The 6,204-nt window shown below is 47.9% G+C and overlaps 1 protein-coding gene across 4 annotated transcripts in view; it reads right to left on the bottom strand.

Annotated features, from left to right (window-relative positions):
* Positions 1 to 6,204, bottom strand: part of LRRTM4 (leucine rich repeat transmembrane neuronal 4) — a 203,433-nt gene that overhangs the window by 39,357 nt on the left and 157,872 nt on the right. The window lies entirely within an intron of this gene.

Raw genomic sequence — 6,204 nt, 5'->3', positions numbered from 1 at the left:
CAACCCCACAGCCAGCAGAGCATCCCCAAACCCTTCCCTGTGTCACCAAACAACTCCAGAGCCAGCAGAGCATCACCAAACCCTTCCCTGTGTCACCAAACCCTTCCCTGTGTCACCAAAAAACCCCACAGCCAGGAATCACCAAACCCTTCCCTGTGTCACCAAACAACCCACAGCCAGCAGAGCATCCCCAAACCCCTCCCTGTGTCACCAACCCTTTCCCTGTGTCACCAAACCCTTCCCTGTGTCACCAAACAACTCCACTCCACCTGGGCCACCACCCTGCCCCTCACACCAGGCTTCTCTTCCCCTCTCTCTCTCAGTTTCTATAATTAAAAAAATGGCCAAGCTCCTCCCGGGCTCCAGAGCGTCCCCAACCCCAATTCCACACGGTGACAGCCTAATTAATCTTCTTCTTTTGTTTCCCCAGCACACGGGCTCCGCTCAGCTGTGGAATATGGTGGAATCTTGCTGAGAGCACATCTGGCAGGATTGCAGTGTGGGGGGAGGAATCCAGCAGGCTTTTGTGTGACTGGATCTGTATTTGTTTAGCTCAGTGCTCCAGACACACGGAGGAGAGAACAATCTATGCAGTCGTGTCCCAGATTGCCAGAAACACCTGTGATCCCAGACATTGGAGCATCAGAATGCAGCAGGAAAGGCATCTCTCTGCCCAGGGAGACATCATTACTCCCACACACAGCACTCAGGTAAAGAAAGATTGTGTGACTCGGCCAAGGTCACCCAGGAAACTGTGACAAAGCTGGGAACTGAGCCAGCACCTCACGTCCTCAGCTTAACTCCTGCAGCACCTTCTTCTCCAAGGTCTGCATTCCCTCTTTTCCCCTCCAGGGCTCTAATTAAACAGACTGGCCCATCAATAGCACTTGTGTGCTGGTGTGGAACTCAAAGGCCTCATTCTGATAAACTCCTGCTGAGGGTGAAGCAGCCCCTGGAGACACCTGGTCCCGGCAAAGTTGCCCTCACCTGAATGGAACCAAAGCCAAGCTTTTTGGTGGATCTTTACCCGCCTTCTTTGGCCTTTGGGTGCCCAGGCCCTGTGCCAGCAGTGCACCCCCTGATCAGCAGCACCCTGATGGGAAAAGGTTGACTAAAAACTCACCCAAACCATCTTCAGCCCATCATTCCTGGGAGCAACAACACCCCGGCCTGGGCCATGTCCTGCTCCCAGAGCTGAGCTCTGCTGGGCTTTATCTGCCCTCATATTTGTTTCTGTTCTTAATCCTTCCGTTTCTGGCACTGTGAAATGGTGACATTGCCCCCATTTTCACTGAATAAAAGGTTTTGAGACCTTTTAGCTCAGACACGGCCACGAGGCAGAGCCTGAAGGGCTCCAGAGAAGTTCAAGACTCACAAAAAGTCAGTGCCATGGTCGGAGTTGGAGGCTGAGGTTTGACTGTTCAGGGTTGTCAGAGCTGAGCTTAAATTACTGCACCACAAAATAATGAAAGGTCACAGGATTTCAATCAAGGCACTTGGCCAGTATAAATCTTGTCTCTCCATGGAAGCTCTTGCCGCTGTTTAGGCTTTTCCCTGCTAAAGTCCAGCTCAGTTTATGATTTCAATATCAATCAATAAAATTTGGTGTCCTGGTTTTAAACGAGAGCTAAATTCATCTCTGCCTGAAGGGAATGAAGCTGCATCAATGTGGTTTCTTGCATTTACACCAACAGAATTTGATCTGCACCTGAGAATTTTCTATAGGTAAAAACTCTGCTTTGCCCTTTTCCCACTCTGGCTGCCTAAATTCCAGATATTTGCTAAAGAAATTATTTGGCTAATGAGCAGTGATGCCAAACCACTGTCACTGGGAGCCACAGTGCTGATAAAGAAGACAAAAAAAAAGTGGGGGGGAGGGGAGGAGGAAGAACCTTCAGGTTCTTTAGGATAATTACATTTTGCGTCGAATAAGACAAATATTTCAATTTTGGGCAACATGTACCTAAAGAATGAACGTGGGCTGTTTTAGTCACAACATGTCACGGGGATTAGGCTGATCAGGTACCTGCAGTCATACAATTAAACCTGGCATGTAGTAATTAGGAAGGCAGGTGTACTCAACACAAACTACAAGGTTTCCTCCGAGCTGTTGTCTTACGTTGGGTGAGTGATCACAGAGACACAACAGAACCACTCCCTGAGCCCCAAAGGCACAAAACAGAGGCTGCACCGAGGTTATTTATGGTGGGAGTGATGAAGGGCAATTGGAATGATTGGGAATCCCTGCCAATAACACAGGATAACAAACTCATGGGAGCCAATTCATGGGAGCTCGTGGAGGAGCTTTGGGAAATGTGGGAGGGAATTATCCCACCCAAGGTATTTTCAAATGTTGTTAACAGCCTGCAAGTGGAGAATGAGCCACAGAACATCTGATCCATGGAAGAGGCTCCCCAGGGGTGTGTGGGGTGCCCATTCCTGGAAGTTTTAAAGAAAAGGAGCAGAATATCCCATTTCATGAGTTGGTGGGATTTGGTCAAAGCTTGAACTTGGTGATCTTGGAATTCTTTTCCAACCCTAACGATTCCGTGTGCATCCCATCCCAGTACCCCTCCAAAATGTCATCCTGTCTTACAAGTGACCTCTGCTAAATCTTTGTAAATCTTTCTGAGCAGAAAACCTGGACACCTGAACCCCTCCACTGAAGTCCCCTAAATTTTGCTGCCTGAGAACCCTCCCAAAACCATCAGCCATCATTAGCAGTGATAAACAGGATTATCATCCCAGAGAAAATCCCTTCCTGTGTTTCACAGACTCCCTGGCAGTGGAAGTTGGTGCTAATGAGAGCTGTAGTTCACATGTCAGAGCTCAGTAAAACAATTAGGAGTCGTGTCCTACTTCCTAAATCCCAATATTGATAAAGGAGTAGAACTTAAACTGCCTTGAGACGTTTTTATGGTCACTGAGAACTTCCTGAGTTATGTTAAGTGGGCTAAGGAGTTAAAAAGGAGGATAAATTCCCAAGCTTCAAGCCAACAACAAGCCAGGAAGAGGATGCCACCCCTGGAGCAGGTCAGGGTATAATTGTGTGTAACAGGATATTTTATCACCTCCTTCTGAAGTACCCAACACTAACTAAGCACACACACAACTCAGCTAATTCTAAGTGGGTACTTTTATGCCTCCCACTAAAAGAAAGGATTTTTCAAAACTACCCAGGGCATTTGGGTACTAAATTCTCGTTAAAATTAATGGGAGCTGAGCCTCCCAATCCCCCAGGTGGCTCTGAAAGTCTCAGGCCAAGGCTGTGCAAGTGCTGTTCTCTCTGAAGGCTCCTGATGCACTTCACAAACCTCCCTGGTCCTGTGCAGAGCACATTTCCCTCCAATGCAGCTCCCCCTGGGATGGAGCAGGGACAGGAGCATTGAATCCAGCAGCTCCCCCTGGGATGGAGCAGGGACAGGAGCATTGAATCCAGCAGCTCCCCCTGGCATGGAGCAGGGCACAGGAGCACTGCATCCAAGTTTAGAGCCTGGGAGTGAAGAATTCCCAGGGGGAACTGGCTGAAACACAATGGGCTGTGATATATGGAGCTCCAGAGGCTCTGATGGTCCCTTCTGGCCTTGGGTGCTGCGGAATTGGAGCTACAACACGGCCAAGAGAAGGTTCAGGAAGCCCTGGGAAGGTGAGGCAGGTGCTGGGAGGAGACAAACAGCTCCAATTCCAACCTTTTGCAGGAATCCCCCTGCCCCCAAATCCAGCCTGGCACCGAGCTGGAATTACCAGAACATCAGAATGAGCTACAGGGGCTCATAAAAGCGTGTGAGTGATGTTCAAGGGCTCCAGGGCACTCAGGAGCTCAGCTTTGCCACCTCCAATGAACCCTGGACTGGAGATGAACCAGCAGCACTCCAGGGCAGGTGGAGGCCTCAGGGATAAACATTTCTGGGCTCTGCACTAAAGCAGTGGCCCCAGGCACCACCTGCAGATCCGGACTCAAGGGATCTTCTGGAATAAGGGACAGGAAAAGGGGGAAGGGTTTTAAACTACCAGAGGGCAGGGTGAGATAGGATATTGAGATTTTGGGAAGAAATTCTTCCCTGGGAGGGTGGGGAGGGGCTGGGATGGAATTCCCAGAGAAGCTGTGGCTGCCCCTGGATCCCTGGAAGTGTCCAAGGCCAGGTTGGAGCAACCTGGGCTAGGGCAAGGTGTCCCTGCCCATGGCAGGGGCTGGAATTAAATAATCTTTAAGGTCCCTCCCAACCCTAAGCATTCCATGATTTCATGAATCTATAAGTGACAAGCACATGCAAAATCACATTTCAGGAGAGAAAATGATATTTCCTCTGAACAAGAGCAAGAAAACAACCCCCTCTTTACCCCTTTATCATCTTCAGACCAGGATCTCCCTGGACTCACAAACAGGATCCCTTTTTTCCTGCTGATACAAAAGCAAAAGACTGCCCAGAGGAAACTCTGCCTGTGTGCAATTATGGAGGGACTTATTATTTGGAGCACATTTCATGGGATCATCATTCCATGACACCCAAAATTATAATAATTCCAGCCGGAATTTTTTGTACTTACTAATTTCCAGCCTATTCTGGGTTCCTCTTTGGAGAAGTGAAATTGGTGCTTGCAGCCTTGACAGCAAAGGACAAGTGCCTTGACAGGACAAAATGCTTCTCTAAGAATAATTCAATCCAAGTGTGGTGTAAATCCCTGGGGTACCTCTCCATTGGTAGTATTTCTATCAAGAATCTCCCAAACCTTAAATCCAATATTTAAGATTTATGGGTTCCACCAGTGGTTTCAAGGTGAGAGGCAGCTGTAGGAATGTTTTTGGTGCTTCTGCCCATCTCACCTTTTCTTTTAGTCCAATAAAGAAAGGGAATAGAAGAAAATGTTCCCCTGCACGTCCTGGTATATATAATTTCTGTCTGAACAAACACAGGTAAAGGGTTTCCAATAATAAAAAAATCCCCATAAGCCTGATGGGTAAACAAAAAATATGGGATGAACAGGATTGTTTACATTGTAACCTGGATGTTACATAAATTTGGGCCCCAGGCAAGGTCAGGAACATGGATTAGGAGATGCCACAGACAGGAGAACAAACTTTCATTATCTTGGTTAAAAATAGGCAACTGATGCACAAAAAGCTTCAGTAAATTGCCCCAAATTATCCAGGTTTCTGCCAGAGAACTCCCAAGTACTGTAACTGAACACTCGCAGTTCAAACTCAAATCAAATATAATTGGGGAGAAGAAGAGACACAAGAAAAGAGACGAACTTATTGATCCTCCCTGACACACCAACGTTAGAAAAGAGCATTCCTTTCTCAAAGGAGAAGAAAAGAGCATTTCTATCTCAGCAAAAAGAAGGGAAAAAAAGGGTATTTTCATGGAGATTAATCATTCCCAGCCTCGGAATCATCAGTCGGGAACCACAGGATTGGGGGCCACAGTATCTGACCCGAAGAGCTTTGGTTTAGCCCCATGTCCATCACAAAGATCCCAAGGTTTTGAACGACCCAAGTTCAAACCTTAAGGTTTGTTTTGACATCTGCCCCCTTTGCTGCATCCTGGACCTCTTTGGGGTCAGCTGTTAATGGCCCTGAGAAGAGATCCTGTCCCGGGAGCTTTGGGATAAAGGCTGGATCCAAGGATTGCTTCCCTGCTCTCCCAGTCCTTGCCAGCAAAGGCTTTACTCCATTAACTTCTCCCACCTGGATTTCCCTCCATCAGTACCTGCAGCCTGAAGCACTTAAAACATTCACTCTGTCCCTCCTGTGGCTTTAAAAGCTCAAGTTTTGATCTTTGCTTAAGAGAAGTCACTGAGGCAATGGACCCTAAACTTTATAAACCCCAACCTTGGCTGGGTGGAAATCCAGTTTATCCAGTTTATCCAGTCATGCTGCCACCCTGGGATTCATTTCTGGCACTGGCACTGCCTGAGGGGTTGAGTAATGAACCTGCAAGTCTGAAGAGAGGAACCAGGGCACAGGTTTTTCCTAATTTTAATAAAATATCCGCAACGTTGTTCGGGACAAAACCATCACCTTTGGCTCTGTTTGGTCTCTGTCAAAGACCTGCTGGTTTGCCTGGGCAGGAATTGCTTTTAGCCTTGTCCATGTTGGGATTTGGCCTCCCAGTGGATGGCCAGCTCCCAAAATAAAGCCCCAGGGCAGCTGCTTGGCTGGCAGGGAGGAGCTGCTCCCACTGCAGCTCCATCAGCTGAGCC

The sequence above is a fragment of the Neopelma chrysocephalum genome, unplaced genomic scaffold (genome assembly GCF_003984885.1).
Source record: "Neopelma chrysocephalum unplaced genomic scaffold, ASM398488v2 Primary Assembly neopelma1_318, whole genome shotgun sequence".
Taxonomy (NCBI): domain Eukaryota; kingdom Metazoa; phylum Chordata; class Aves; order Passeriformes; family Pipridae; genus Neopelma; species Neopelma chrysocephalum.
The sequence above is the reverse complement of the archived record's forward strand: the minus strand, read 5'-3'. Positions and strand labels throughout refer to the sequence as shown.